The sequence below is a fragment of the Fukomys damarensis genome, unplaced genomic scaffold (genome assembly GCF_012274545.1).
Source record: "Fukomys damarensis isolate Sample0158 unplaced genomic scaffold, DMR_v1.0_HiC HiC_scaffold_17, whole genome shotgun sequence".
In the NCBI taxonomy this organism is placed as follows: domain Eukaryota; kingdom Metazoa; phylum Chordata; class Mammalia; order Rodentia; family Bathyergidae; genus Fukomys; species Fukomys damarensis.
The window spans coordinates 19,499,481-19,514,914 of record NW_022900929.1 but is presented as its reverse complement, the minus strand read 5'-3'; the positions used below and the strand labels follow the sequence as shown (position 1 = coordinate 19,514,914).

General features: G+C 45.9%; 1 long non-coding RNA gene across 1 annotated transcript in view; it reads right to left on the bottom strand.

Annotated features, from left to right (window-relative positions):
• Window positions 1-15,100, bottom strand: part of LOC104858723 — an 18,851-nt gene extending 3,751 nt beyond the window's left edge. The window contains exons 1-2 of the long non-coding RNA XR_779206.1: window positions 14,894-15,100; window positions 12,917-13,021 (exon numbers count right to left, since the gene is read on the bottom strand). This is a non-coding gene — a long non-coding RNA (uncharacterized LOC104858723). The remainder of the gene's footprint in view (window positions 1-12,916; window positions 13,022-14,893) is intronic.
• Between the last annotated feature and the right edge of the window lie 334 nt (window positions 15,101-15,434).

Below are 15,434 nucleotides of genomic sequence, written 5' to 3'. Positions count from 1 at the left end.
GAGGGGGGGGGGGAGAGACGGATACAGGAAAGAGAAAAAGTAGCTGGGTGTGGTGATGTACTCTTGTAATCCCACCAGAGGCAGGAGGATTGCAAGTTCCAGGCCAGCTGCGGCAACTTAGCCTCTTAGCAAGACCCTATCTCAAAAGAAAAAATGAAAACAGAGACAGACCTGGGGATGTAGCTCAGTGCAAAGGCCCTGGATTCAATCCCCTGTACCACAAAAAGAGGGGGTGCTTAATGGAAGGTAGAGTCTAATTGGATGACACAGCCACCGAGTGTGACTTTGAAGGGTGCATCTTATCTCTAGTCCCTTCAAGGTTGTGTCTCTCTCCCTGTCCCTCTCCCTCTCCCTTTCTCTCTCTCTCCCTCTCTCTCCTGGATACCACGAGGTGTGTAGATTTCTCCCACCATGCCCTTCCACTGTGATGCTTCTGCCCTGCCATGGGTCTAACAACAACAGAGTCAGCCAGCCATGGACAGACCCCTCTGAAACTGTGAACCAAAATAAATCTTTCCTCCTTTATGTGGTCACTCCAGATATTCTGCCACAGTGACAGGAAGCTAACTAGTTCAGCTTCCCTTCCAGTTATTTTGAAATATATAATAAATTGTTATAGACTGCGGGTACCAAAATAGAGTTAGATGAAAGGAATTCATTCTAATGCTCTGTAGAATAAGCTCTCTTTTACTGACTGCGGGTAAAACATAAATGAAGAACTGTCAAAGTAATAAAGTTAGTGAATGATGGGAAAGAATTAGCCAAACTCTTTCAAAATGAAAAGAGTGAAAGAGCTATCTGAGCTGAAAAGTGGCTAAGATCCAAGGTAAATAGCCAGCTTCACAAAAGTACCCATTTCGGTTTCAATCTTTTGTGCTTTAATCATCTGCAGACTTCGACATGGTTCTTACTATAAAGACAAGGACTCTGAATGAACACAAGGATAATGAATATGAAATATTATTATATTTAATATTATAATATCATTAATGCAACTGCAGCCAGAGATCAAGGACTTTTCAAATTAATTATTTCTTGTTCCAACACATACCATGAAATGGCCTTTCTAAATCACAATGACACATCCCAACATTTCCTTTATTAAGATAATTCTATTTTATTTCTTGGGTCTTTTCAGTCTAAGTAAGTTTTATAAATATTTAGGGGAAAAATTAGGTTACAAAATGCTGGATAATGCATGAATAGCAACCAGTGGGCTGAAATAGAGCTACACTGAAAACTGGCGTTAAGATCTTCTTGTGTTTAGTACACAAATTTCTACACAGCATTTGTGGGAAGATTAGCAACCTTATGAATACACTGAGAGCCTTATATACTTTCCATTTGCATTTTCCACTTTATTATGAGATTACAAAGGGAAAGTCACTGCTTGAAATATGTTTATTAGGTTCCCTCTGAATTGAGTCTTTACAGTTAGCAATAAAAATTTGGGCAAATTATTGATGACTTGTCCATTAATGTTTTCCCCAGGGTGGGCTTCTAATTGCTAGGATGAGTGATCATCTGCCAAAGCACTTTCCATTCTTGTTGTGGTCTCCAAAGAAATCTGAGGGTACATGAATACCATCCATGCTCCTTGGAGACAGTTGAAGCATTGTTACCTGTCCACACAGAGCACCCACACGGTGTGGTAGGAGGTGGTGTCCATTCTGAGGGGCACAGCTCCCTTAGCGGCTTACAGAGCTTTCCCTTTGCTGCACACAAAACCTGACAACCACAATTTAAGGGGGAGAGGGTAATTTGGCTCATGTTTTAAGGGGATTCGGTCCATGGTCAGCTGGCTCCAAAGCATAAACATCATGGCAGAAGGATGTGGTGGAACAAAGCTGCTTTGTTCATGGCAGTTGGGAAACAGAACAGGGAAATTAAGTTTTACTAGAGAGAAAGTGATGAGGGACCAGGCACAGTAACTAGGGACACATCTCCACACCCCACCCAGACACCCAGACTTGTGGTCTACTGATCCCCCAGGTGGATCCCAAAGGCAACCAACCCACCCTAACTACCACAAAGAGCATTTTATGAGTATATTTGCTGAATTCCAAGGGACATTGTGATAACTAACAGAACAGTAAAGCTCTGTCTGTGCTGTGGAGATTTATATGTAAATTGTGTGTCAAAGAAGGGAGACCCATCCAGATGTGGATGGCACCAACCAATAGGCTTGAAGCCTGGATAGAATAAAAAGGGAAAGAAGGATGTTTGCTCTTTTTCTTCAGAGGAGCTTTGCCATTGCCTTTAAACATCAGTCTCCAGTTCCTGCAGGTTTCCAGTGCAGACTCTGGCTTTCAGACAGAAACTCACAGGGATGGCTCAGCAATGAGCTTCTAGGCCTTCGACCTTTCAGTGTTATTGTTACCACATGATGAACTCAGATGGTAAATTCCAGGCTGTTCTGTACAATGTGCAAGAAATTGCAAGCACACCATCCAAAAGGCAAGTGAAAAGCAGCAACTTTGATTGAGGATCACAGGAAATCATGCTTAGGGCAAGTCTGTGTGTCTTAGCTTTCTCATTGATGAGACAAAAATAGCCCACACCCAAAGTTAGAGGAATAAAGGTTGATTTGGCTCACGGTTTGTAACGGTTTAAGTCCATAATTGGCTGGCTCCAAGGTAAAGTAACAAGGCAGACAGGCCTTGCAGGGGAGAAACAGTTCATGGTGAGCAGAAGATAGCAAAGCAAGCAAGGGACCTCAGCAGCTTCATTCTGCCCCTTTTATACTCTATCTGGCTACTGGAACTAAGGTGGTGCCAAAGCAATCAGTGGACTGATTTAGTAATCACACACCCTTAATCTCAGCTTCACACATTCTAGATTAAGCCACCCCTGAAAAAGCCCCACCTATGACCACGTGAGGCTTGTGGGGGACATCTGGAGACAAACCATAACATTTCACCTCAGGCCTGCTCAAAGACTCATGTACATTCCTTTACACAAAAGGTATTCAGTCTATCTCTAAGAGTTGCCAAGTCCTAACAGTTTCATCATTGCTAGAAATTTCAAGCCCCAAGTCTTCTCCCCTGAGGTTTAAGGCAAACTCTTAGCTGTGAACCTCTGTATAAATGAAAAGAACGTTAAACACTTCCAACATTCAATAGCAAGAGATAGACACTACCATTCTAAAAGTTCCGAATGGGGGATTCAAAGTAATGGGACCAAAGCAAGTCCAAAATCCAGCAGGGGAAACATTAAGTCCCGTACTTCTATGTGCAACATCTGAGGCAGTCTGTGGCAAGGTGTGAACTCCAATGGGCTTGGGCTGGCTCTCCTTCCTCCTTGCAGTTTTCCTCAGATGATCCATGGTCCTGGCTTCTCCAAACTTCTGGGATCTCCACTGCACCTTTGGCTTCTCACTCAGTTTCACACACTCCTCTCTCAGGGACACAGTGCCTGACCTTCCTTCTGAAATCTGAGTGGAAGCCTTCCTGACCCCACAACTCTTGCATTCTGCATGCACCTAAAACCAGAGCCCCATGGATGATGCCAAACTCTGCCTTGAACTGGAGCAGCAGCCAGGCTTCCTTCTCTCTCTTGGCTGTAGGGGTTGAGTGTCTATGAACCAAATCCAGAGCACCAACTCCCCTAGGCTGCTGTCATTCTGGAATGGTGCTCTGGGGCCCTCGAAGCAAAGTATTTCACCTTTGAAACTCTGAGGCTGAAAAGGCTGGAGTCCTGTTGGTTCTTGTGATACCCTAAGGCCCTCTTTTGGGTTGTCTTCTGAAATACTTGGCTTTTTCTTGTTAGTCTTTTCAGCAACCAATTTCTACTTTGCATCTTTGCAAGCTGCAACTTTACTGGACCTTCCTTTCTGGCCAAACTCACAGCATTTTGAATCATTCTGTTGGGCTGTTGGCTCTTGATTCTCAACATAAATCTGGCTAAAAGCCCCCAACAGCAGCCATGCCACTGCTTCAACATTAGACTGCTTTGAAATTTCTTCTACAAGATTAATTAATTCTGTCAGCCTTAATCTCAGTCTCAGGCAAAGTCTCTGGGCAGGAGCAAAATGCAGACAAACTTTCTGCCAAACCATACACTATCTGGAGTCCAACAGCCAATGCAGTCCTTCTTCCCAGCAGAAACCACCTTAGCCTGGTCTCTACTGGAATCATTTCTATTAGCCTCTTGGTCTTCTGAGCTCTGACCAGAACCTCCCATCAAATACAGCCTAAAGCTTTCCAGGGCTGCTTTTTCAGCTGGCGCCTCCAAACCTTCCCAAACTCCTCCCATAAGCCAATTGCAATGACTCCTGAACCACATGGTCAGGTACAGTCACAGCAAGGACCCCACTTCTCTGGTACCAAATCTCTGACTTAGTTACTTTTCTCGTTGCTGAGACAAAATACCCAACACCCAAAGTTAAAGGAGGAAAGGTTTCTGTGGCTGACAGTTTGCAGAGATTTCAGTCTATATTCACCTACCCCCAAGTCTGGGTGGCATGGCAGAGGGCTGTCCCAGAGCAGAAATAGTTCATAGCAGGAAGAAGGTGGCAAAACAAGCAAGGGACATTCACAGCTTCTTTATGCCCCTTTCTATATTCTATCCAGGCTACCAGGATTCGGGTGATGCCAAACCAATCAGTGGACTGATTTAGAAATCATACACCCTTATCTCAGCATCACACACTCTAGATTCTGTCACCTCTAGGGCCAGGGATTTAGCTCAGTGGTTCTGCCACCTGCCTCGCAAGCACAAGGTTCTGAGTTCGATCCCCAGTACCAAAAAAAATTAAATTAAAAAAAAGTAGATCCAATCACCTCTGAGAAAGCTCCACCTATGACCGTATGAGGCTTTGGGGCACATGTAGACACAAACCATAACACCATGCCAAGGAAAGATATGGCACAAACAGAAAAACAGTGGCATGGTGACAGGAAAGCAAAAGCACTGCACACAGACCACAGTGTACAGGGCCCAGCAACAGCCCCAGGTAAATCAGGCTTTGGGAATTTAAAAGATATGCACTCAGCCCAGGTGCCTCCCATGAATCTCCAGGTGTGATTGACAGAAATGATTAACAGGGTGCTGTGTTACCTCAGAGATCTCTCAACATGCCCGTTTGTCCCAGAATTCACTTTAATCTGAATTACATGCATGATATGTGGTACATACTTATGGCGCCTTAATGAAATTTGAGTAGGGTGAAAGTAACTGAAGGTCAGGTGAGGAGATTCAACACACATGCTTTTGCCTAGAGCAATGATGGCAAAACTTCTAGATCTTTCAGTGATACAAACTGCCTCTTGCATGCATGCCATAGGTTCACCACCACTGACCTAGAGTATCATAACCCTCCTGAGTCATTGCTATGTGATTTTCTATCTCTCTCAGAACAATGGAAGGAGGACTGGCCATAGGATGCTGTTTAAAATTAAATGAATGAAGGGCTGAGAATGTAGCTCAGCAGCACAGTGCCTGCCTGGCAAGCACAAGGCCCTGAGTTCAATTCCCAGTACCAAAAAATAAATAATAATAATAAATTAAATGAATGGAAAGGAGTGATTTCCTTCACTCCATTACTCCTCAATGTACTAGTACTAGATCCCCCAGCTCTCCCGTGCATAGGTGGCCATTTTTAATTCTTCCACCTCTGAGCCTGTAGACAGCCTTTGGGACTCTTCTCCTCTAAGCCTACCTAATAAATCCTTTGTATAATTATGCATATATTTTAATTGATTCTGTTCCTCTAGTGAACCCTAACTAATACATAGGGATCATAAACCTCCTGCACCGAGGTGTTTCTGCTCTTGGTGCAGTTTGACAGGTAGCTCCTTCAAAGGAAACATCTTCTGTGAAATATCTCCCAGAAGATGCTTCACAGGTATCTAATTGCCAGGATCACTGGCCCTAACCATTTACCTTCCGAAAGCATCACTCTTGTCTTGATCATTTAATTCTCAAAATGCCTTCGACTGACGGGGAAGTGTACAATTTCACTTGCAAAGCTGATTGCAAATTATTTTCTGATTGCAGATTTATTTTGTTTGTGATAAAATGTTTCCCACTAATTGCTGAAATAATCTTGTAGGAACATGCTGTTGAACACGTCATTTATTAACCCACTGTAGTTTCTCTCTAATCTCTGTTTGCATCTTTTTATTTATTTTAAACACCTATTTACAGGATCATTAATCCTCACCGATATTATTTAGGCTTGGACAACTACCAGAGCTGTTGCTGCAAAGAAAACCACACATTCAATGAAATTCCACATGGACCTGTTGTCATCCTCATCAAGGTGTACCTCTGAGGGACAAGGGTGAAGAGAAGACCTCTTAGCCTGATCTACAAAGGACAATGAAAAGCAATAGAAGTGACTGTCATCAACTGGCAGAGAAATAGCCATTCTTCATTTGCTATTATCCAGAGAAAAAAATTAAATTTTTCCAGCTTTTCCTTATTTAACAGCCACAAATGCATAGAACATGTTATGCTTCAGGAATAAAAATGCCCCCCCACCAAGTTTCATTATGTTGTAGGATTGGCTGCTGATGGGCTTGGAGAAGTGACTGGGTCATGAGAGTTCTAACTACACCAGTGACGAGATCATCGTTTGATGGTGTTAACGCAAACAGGAGGTGAGGCCTCACTGAAAGGGGTGGTCATGGGAGTGTGGCCTTGGGAACTCTAGCCCCTGCTCCTAACCTCTCTGGATATTCCCTTTCTCTCTGCTTCCTGAGAGTGATGAGCTGAGCAGCTTTCCCCTTGCATGCTATTCCACCATATTTCCACCTCTCTGCAAGCCTAAAGCAATGGAATTAGCTAATCATGACTGAAACCATGATGCCAAAAAAATCTTTCCTCCTTTAAGATGCTTCTTTCTCAGGTGTCTGGTGACACCATCAAAAGTTGACTAGCACAGAGCAGTAAAACACTGTTCACCAGAAAACCTTGATAATGCAAGTGGCTTATTATAGATCACTCATACAAAGAAAGAAACTGAGGCTCAGAGAGCCCAAGAGGTTTGACCTAAGATTCGCTGGGTTTGACCCAAGATTCGCTGCCAGTGAGGACTGAGTTGGGGCTGCTGAAGGGAAGCCCACTGCAGCACAAATGCTTGCGTTGAACTCTATCTTTGAGACTTACTTTTTCTTCTATTGCTCTTGAGCCGGAGGGACATAGTATTACACAGCCGTGCTCATTTTTCCTAGGAGCTTGCAAGCAATTACAGAAAATAATTGACTTTTCCTAAGTACCCACTGTGGAGATGACAATTTTTTTCTTTCTTGAAATGCTGCTAAAGGTTAAAATTCATCATGCCAGAACCTAAAGACCTGTCTCACAGATTCTTTTATGGAGATCTTGACAAATGTCAGCCCATGATAAGCCCTAGAAGACCTTGTTAACAGTTCCTGCCCCCAATCTGAAGCTCAGCAGAGGCAAGGCACTCGGGGTTTTAGTTGAATGAGTGACTGCATGACGATTTCTTTGGGCTTTGTTAAGAGAGTCGTTCTCAAGACTTTTATCTCACTCTAATTTTTCCAGCTCTGCTTGGCCAAAGTTCATGTCAAGTTGACCTTAATTAATTTACCTTCTTGGACATACTTTAAGCTCAGCTACATTAACTCTTCCTTCCTGGTGGGCTCCTGTATTCAGAGTAAGGCCCCCTTCCTGGATCTGGCAGGGAATTGCCTATAATTACCCTTAATGTACTCCTGGAGCAAAGATATGCACGTTAAAAGCCAAAATAGAAGGTTAACTACAAAACTGTGCGGTAATGCAATTACCTCCCAATTATCCCTTTCAGCGCTTAGGGAATGAATAGGAGACATTAAGCCTGATTCTGCAGTAGAGTCCTTGGTTATTGGAGGTTGAGTGGAGGTTGGGAGGGGCAGAAGGTGGGAGAAAAGTAAGTCTGCAACTGTGGGTAATGAATGCCAGGGAACGTTGGTGACATCTTACTGGAATGATTCCTATTGGCTTGAAATCCTATTGGATTTATTTCAAATTCTGGTAATTGGACCCTGCTGATGGTGAGCTGGGTTACCAAATGTCTCACATCTACTTGATTAGGACCCTCTACTTAGCAATGGCCTATGCAGAGGGTGCTTTCCCCCAGAAGTGCTTATCTCAGAGTTAGCTGAGATTGCTGAGACCGGATGTTCATCCAACACAAGCCATTCTGGGCTGGGGTGTCTGGTGAATATTCTGTCCGGGATGGGCTTTCCTGCAAAAATGGGCAGACCTGAAAAAGATGGTTTCTGAGGGAGCTGAGAGGAAAGACGACAGAGCAGAGGGAAGACCAGGCCAGCATCTCAGAACAGGACCCATCCAGACAAGGCTGCTGCTCCCCTCAATCTCAGATGAGGGACAGGAGATTGAAGGTGACTTCAGGGAACAATGAGAACCAGAGAAATGAGGCCCCTTGTGTCTCGGCTTTATCAACACCCACACCCCACTGGCATCACCTTTTATCACCACGACATTAACAGTTGTGCCAAGCAAACCAGTATCCCAGTTGTCACCTTTACTTCCTGAACCCCCTCTTGTCCTTTTCATTTGATGAACAGACATCACCCCGTGTGTGTGTGTGTGTGTGCGTGCACGCAGGTGTGTGTTACTGGGAATCAAACCCTGGGCCTTCACACTGAGTTACATCCCCAGCCCTTTTCTTAATTTCTTAATTTTGAGACAAGGTCTTACTAAATTGCCCAGGCTGGGCTTCAACTTACGATACTTCTGCCTTGGCCTCCCAGAGTGCTGGGATTACAGATGTGCACCTCCACACCCAGCTAACAGACACATTCTTAATCTAAATTACATCTCCTGTGATAATATTGACTGATGTACATTTCAGTTGCTGCATAAAAGCCATCCAAAACCTCAGGGGCTTGTGCTAGGAACCTTCCATCCTATTTCATGGTCTGCAGCGTGTCTGGGATTGACTGCCTGCCTCTCTCCTGGGGCAGCTCATGTGGCTGCAGTCGGAAGAGCTCACCTGGGTGCAGTGTCTGAGCTGGTTCATTCCCAACTGTCGTGTCTGATCTCAGGGGCCATGGACAGAGCCCCTGCATGTGGCCTTTCCTTCAGCCTGGGCTTCTCACAGCCTTCTGTCTCCAGAAGACCCAGATAAAAGCCACCAAGCTGCTTATAGCCTAGCCTCTCTGACCCCCACCCCCAATTTCCCTTTGGCTCCATCCCATTGGTCTAATAGCCATGAAGGCCAACCCAGAGTCCAGGCTCCGAAGGACTCCTTGGATTCCTGTACCTAGAGGGCAGTGCCTCTCACTGAGTATCTAGGCTGCACTGCCACTAACAGAGTGGGTCATGGCCTTTAGCTTCACATCGGCTCCCATCCCACAGCAAGCCATTTTCACCAAGACTGACTGGCAGGATGTGTTAGACTTCTGGCGACTTGCTTTGGGGGGCAGGCCTACAGTCATGTCAGGTTCCCAGTCCCCACCCTGCCTGCTCCCCCAGGCCCTCCTAAGTTGGAGTCCCAGCATGCCTTGCAATGGAATACGGAGGAATGACACCCCCAGGGCTAAGTTCAATGGAAATAATGATGACTGACACAAAAGTCCTGGAGTTTGATAACAGATTATGACATCTTGAGTCCTATCAGAGGAAAGGATAACAATAAGTGGGAGCTGGTGATCCATCCCTTAAAGATATTAGTACTGGGGGCAGACAGGAAGTGAGGGTAACAGGATCCAGAGGAAAACTTACACAAGTTGTCAGGAACCAGAAATAGGAGACAGAACCTATAGGCTAGGAGCAGGTAAGTGACAGACTGAGTGGGAGATGGGGTGCAAAGGTGGCAGATGGCATTAGGTGACAAGGCATGTGAAATGCCTCGTACCAGGCACTGAACATGGAACAAGAAGATGGCCAGGCCAGTCTAAGCGCATGGCCAGGACAAACGACTCCACCAGGCCTGTGTTGAGGGAAAGGGTTGAGCTGATTCCACACAGGCTGGATGAATTCTGAAGCATGGGAATAGGAGCCTCCACATTCCCCATGAGATGGAAGGCCCCCCACGCGCCATCGGGCACTTTCCAAATGCAGCCCGGGAAGCCGTGGCTGTGGCTATAACAAAGCCAGCCATGCCCCCAGATAAGCCTTTTTATAAGGTTGGTTGCTCCAATTTGTCACATAATTTATTGCTCAGCACACATCGATAATACGATTGTCAGCCTGGCAGATATTTCCCATGTTAATAGTTTGCATGAGATACCACATTATTGATCCTATGCCACTAAATAAAAAACTCGTTTGTCAGGGGAACACAGAATAGCTTTTAATGGACACAGCCAAACACCTGCTACTAGTTAGGGAAGAAAAATAACCACCCTGCCACTAGGACATTTGGAAGCTCAGTCTGGGGTTTAGCAGGCCCCTTGGGAAAAACAGTAGCTTTTCCAAACGTCCAAAGGCCAAGACTCCCAGCAAGACTAGAAGAGCTGCCACTGACCAGGCGTTTTTATTTTCTGTCCTTTGTCTTACATCCTCCACCTGGCGGTGCAGTAATGCATGGGTTAACAGTCTGGGAAGCAAGGCATGGAATATCTGGCATCAGCTACTAACTTAGTGGAGTCTTACGGCAGATGGGTCCAGGCCTGGCACCACTGATCACTGAATTTAGGGCTCTGAGTTACTATCTCTGCCATCCTCTCACTTTTTCCCACATGGCTGAAAGAGATCTGCCAGTTAGCAATCAGTGACATCCTCCATTTTCAGAAGAGGGCATCTGAGGAAGCAGGAGTGTTATGGTTTGGATCTAAGGAGCCCCCCAGAAGGCTTGTGTGTAGAAGGCTTGGTCCCCAGTGCAGCAGTGTTCAGAGGTGGGTCCTAGAGCAGTGATTGGATCATCATGGCACTCACTTCCTCCATGGATTGATCCACCAATGGATTCACAGCTGAAGGGGTTGCCAGGAGACAGGGCCCAGCTGAAGTAAACAGGTGACCAAGAGAGTGCCTTTGAAGGGTGCATCTTGTCCCTGTCCCTTTCTGTATACCTCTCTCACCATTTCTGTTTCCTGTTTGCCATGAAGTAAGCATCTTCCCTCCGCCACACCCTTTCGCCATGATGTTTCTGCCTCCTCACAAGCCTAAGACTTTTTTGTCATGCTTGACACCATTGCTTTATCAAATGCACCAGGGGTCCTCAGCCCTCGGGTCAGGAACCAGTCCTGGTCTGTGGCCTATTAGAACTGGCTGTACCGCAGATGAGTGAAGCTTCCTCGGTGCTCCCAAGAAACGCTGGCCAGGAATTGGGTGGGAAGTGGGGTTATGGTGTCAGGATGACTCAAAGGAGCATGCACTGTAGATCCCTCAAGTACCGGGGTCACAGCAGGGTCACATGCCTATGAGAATCTAATTGCTGCTGGTCTGACAGGAGGTGGAACTCAGGTGGTGACTGGAGGCATGGGGAGCAGCTGGGAATACTGAGTTTCATTATGTTGTTGCACAGGCTTTCAGCAATTCATTCATTTTGATTGCTGAGTAGTATCTGGCTGGGTGGTTCTGTGGCCTAAATGCTTACACCACTCCAAAATGCACCTAGCTTCCAAGGGATGTTGTTAGGAGGTCAAGCTCTGGAGGGGGGTGATGAGGTTGTGAGTGTTGTGCCTTCATGCATGGGGTGAGTGCCCTTTTTTATAAAACCTTCTGAAAGAGCCTGTGCACCCTTCCTATGCATGAAAGGACACAGCAGACACTGTCTACAAGACAAACCTCACCAGATACCAAAGAGGGTGACACCTGTCTCTTGGACTGTGAGCCGTAAATCTCCATTATGCATAAATGAACCAGTCTACAGTGTTTTGTTAAAACGGCCTCAAAGCCTAAGGCACTGACACGTTTGTGGGAGCTGCAGATGGCAGAGCACAGGAGTGGCCAGCTGAGGCAGGTCACACCCACGAGCTTGACTACCAGTGCACCCGTCCCACAGATTTGTGCAGGAATGTGCGGGCCTTATCGCTCTGCATCTGTTTTTTTGGCCAGAGTCACCAAAGCATGAGGGGCAGGGAGGGAAGGCAGGAGAATGGTGCAAGGTGTGGAGAGTGATAGCAAAAATTCCCTGAGCTCTTCCAGCAAAGGCAGGCCTTGTGTGCTGCTCCTTCCCACATGCAGCTCATTACGAGTAACCTTAAGGATCACAGATGCCTCCCAGTTGGAGATTTGGGGAATCCTTCTAGTTTCTCACACTCACAAGGCCTTGGCTCATCTGGGAAGGCGAGGGCAGGGCTCAGCCCATGAAAGGATCTGGTAGCCTGGAGAGTCTCAAAGTATGGTCCTCAGGCAGCAGCACCAGAATCACCTCAGAACTTGTCAAAAATGCCAATTTTCTCACCTCACCCAGAACAAGTGAATCAGAGACTCCGGGATGGGGGTGAGCAATCAGGTTTGCACAAGTCTTCCAAGGGCCTCTGGTGCACACTCAAATCTGAGGACTGTTGGTGGTGTCTGAGAGGGTAAAAGACCATCCCTAGGTGTCCCAAAGACTTAAAACTATTTGTGTCCCCCAAGGCAGCCATGACAAAGGCACAGGACAGTCCGACTCAATGCATCCTCCCTGGGCCAGACTGATCCCCATGGTGAAGGCCACGTATCCAGGCACAGAAGCTTCTAAGGAGGGTCGGCCTGGGTAGAAGAGCAGAGTCCCTGGAGCTGCAGCCAGGCCACTGGCACTTCAGCGAGGGCTCCTTAGGATGGACCAGCAGACATGGGGTGTTCTGCACTCACACCAAGGTGACAGGAGCCAAATTAGGAGCCACAGTGGGCCACCGATGCTCACCCTTTGCTGAACACTGATCTGTCCAACATCCTGACCAGTGACAGGGCCAGAGAGCTGAGCACTGCGCAGGGCATAGAAAACTTACCCAACAAATTAAGTGAAACGGCCCAGAGGCTGCTTAGAAAGGGAAATGCGCCACATTCTATTGCTCACCTAGACACAATGAGACTGCACTTGACTGACTCCACCCCAGGTGCCAAGCGCTGGGCTGTCTTTATCCTCTCACAGTATCTCCATGTGGCCATAAAATCTTCAGCACTGTAGAGGACATCAATTATCACTGTAACCATCATACAGATAAGGTAACTGAGGCAGGGCGTGCTTAAAGGATCTGTCCACTCTGAGAGGCTAAGTCAGGAGAATCATAAATTCAAACCCAGCTCAAGCAACTTAGTAACCTATCCAGACCTGTCTCAATTTTTTTAAAAAAGAAAAAAAAACAGAAAACTAAAAGGCTGGGGATGTATGAAGGCCCTGGCTTCAATCCCCAGCATTGAAAAAAAAATTATTCAAAGTCACACAAATAGAAAATGTGGAAGAGAAAATTTGAGTCTAAGTGGATCTGTGACACCAATCCTGCCATTCCCAGGCCTCCTTTAAATAAAAATTAAATGCACAGGTTTGAGTGAAAGAACATGTGTGCGTGTGGAGAAGGCTGCCTCTCTAGAACCCTGGACAAGGTAGGGAAGCAATAAGTACAACTGACCCAGAGCCCAGGTAGTGCCAGCTCAGACCAGGTCGACCAGATGACTGGTGCAAAGTCATGGGCAAGCAGGGTCTGGGCTCATTTAGGTGTGATGGGTAAGCAGCACTACATACGTAGCGTGCAGTACACAAGGACAACCAGGGCAAAGGAGGACACCCGCCTCATCCGTCAAGTCATCTAAAGTATGATTAGATTCAGCATGTATCCAGAGAAGGAAGCACCACCCCTCTGTGCCGTTTGGGACTTCTGATCAGAATGAGCTATTCAACCTTTGAGCAACTATTTAAATATTCAGTGCTTTGCATGCATAACTGGATCTGGAATGTAATCAGAATCATGGGAATGTGGAGTTTTGGAGTCCAAGAGACCTCAGAGGCCCTAGAATTCAATCCCTCACCTTTCGCAGATGAGGAGATGGGAGGCTGGATGCTCTGTTCTTTCTCACAGGCTCCCGGAGGAAAGCTCAGTGTCCCTGATTCCTAGTTATGTCTCCTTCAGAGAACAGGGCTGAGAGGGCTGAGTCCCTGCCCTGTTTGGTCTGATGCAGTCATCTGAGATTTGCCAAATAGATGTCCATGCCACAAACTACCCAGCTATGCTTCTATTCTCAAGAATTTATAAGATACTCCAGGAATGAAATCATGGAACCATGGAACCATATAATACTTAATTTTTACAACTTAGCAACCCAGAATATGTAACAAAACATAAACCGCTTACCCAACTTCTCATTTCTCAAGTACCTCTTGCTACATATTTTAATAAATCAATCATTCCTTTCCATTTCTCTATATTTCTGTTCCTGCAACTTGTCATGTACAAGGAGAAATGGATTGCTGGCTGAAATTCAACAACTATAACCATGACAAAGAAGTAGAGGAAAAACAAAGCTTGTTATTTCTCAGTGCTTTCTAGCTCACAAATGCTCAACATTTTGACTGGAGGGGCTGTACGTGTGCTTGAAAAACAGACACGTGGGCTTGCTGATTAAGTTAGTCGAGAAAAATGTTGATTTGTGGCGGCTGATGTGCAGCAACTGCACTTTAAAAGGTGCCACGGAGACTTTGAGGACAATAATAATAACGATGCCCCATGCTATTTTGCTGGGGCCAAGTGGACACCCATGTAGGCCAGACGGGAGTAGAAACTGGCCCACTGCTCATGGCTCCTCCACAGTCAGCAATGCAGCAGCCTTATATCTCCACAGTGCTCACTTCCGGCCTCGCTATGCCATTTCGTAAGGACCCCATGGTCACACTGTGTATCTGTGCAACCTAAAGTCATCTCTTCCTCCCGAGCTCCTTAGCGAATCGTATTTGCAAAGTGCCATTTGCCATTTGACGAGAGGCTTCCAGGCATCTCTAGAACGTGGGCATCGCTATGCTGCTACCACAGTTCTTAACCTACCACCCCTGCCTCCTCACCTGTAACATGGGTTTGGTAACACGGCGTCTGCTTCTCAGAGCTATCACCCAGGATTCCATGACTTGCCTCTTCTCAAGGGCTTACATTACTATCTGCCACATGGTAAAAACTCAAAGCTGTGCCTACTTCTAACTGCCAATCTGGACAAATTTGGTAAGATTTCCTCCTCCTCGTCCTCCTCTTCTTTCTCTTCCTCCAGATTCTTCAGGATGGTAATTTTTCAAACTTTCTCAACTGTGACCTTCAGCAAAAAAATACACTTTGCACCAAGACCCAGTATAGCCAAAGGTTTATATACTTATATAATAAATGTTTCACAAGCAAATCATAACCCCATATGTGTAAGGCATTCCAGTACATTCCTTTCTTTGTCTGCTTCATGTTTTAATGTAATGAAATAAACTGGCAGAGAACTTGTCCAGACTTACATCTTGATAACTGCTATGGTTTAGATGCTCTGTTTTCCCAAAAGGTTCATGCGCTGGGAGCTTGGTCCTAATAGTGGCAACGCTGGGGATGGAACCTTCCAGAGGTGGGACT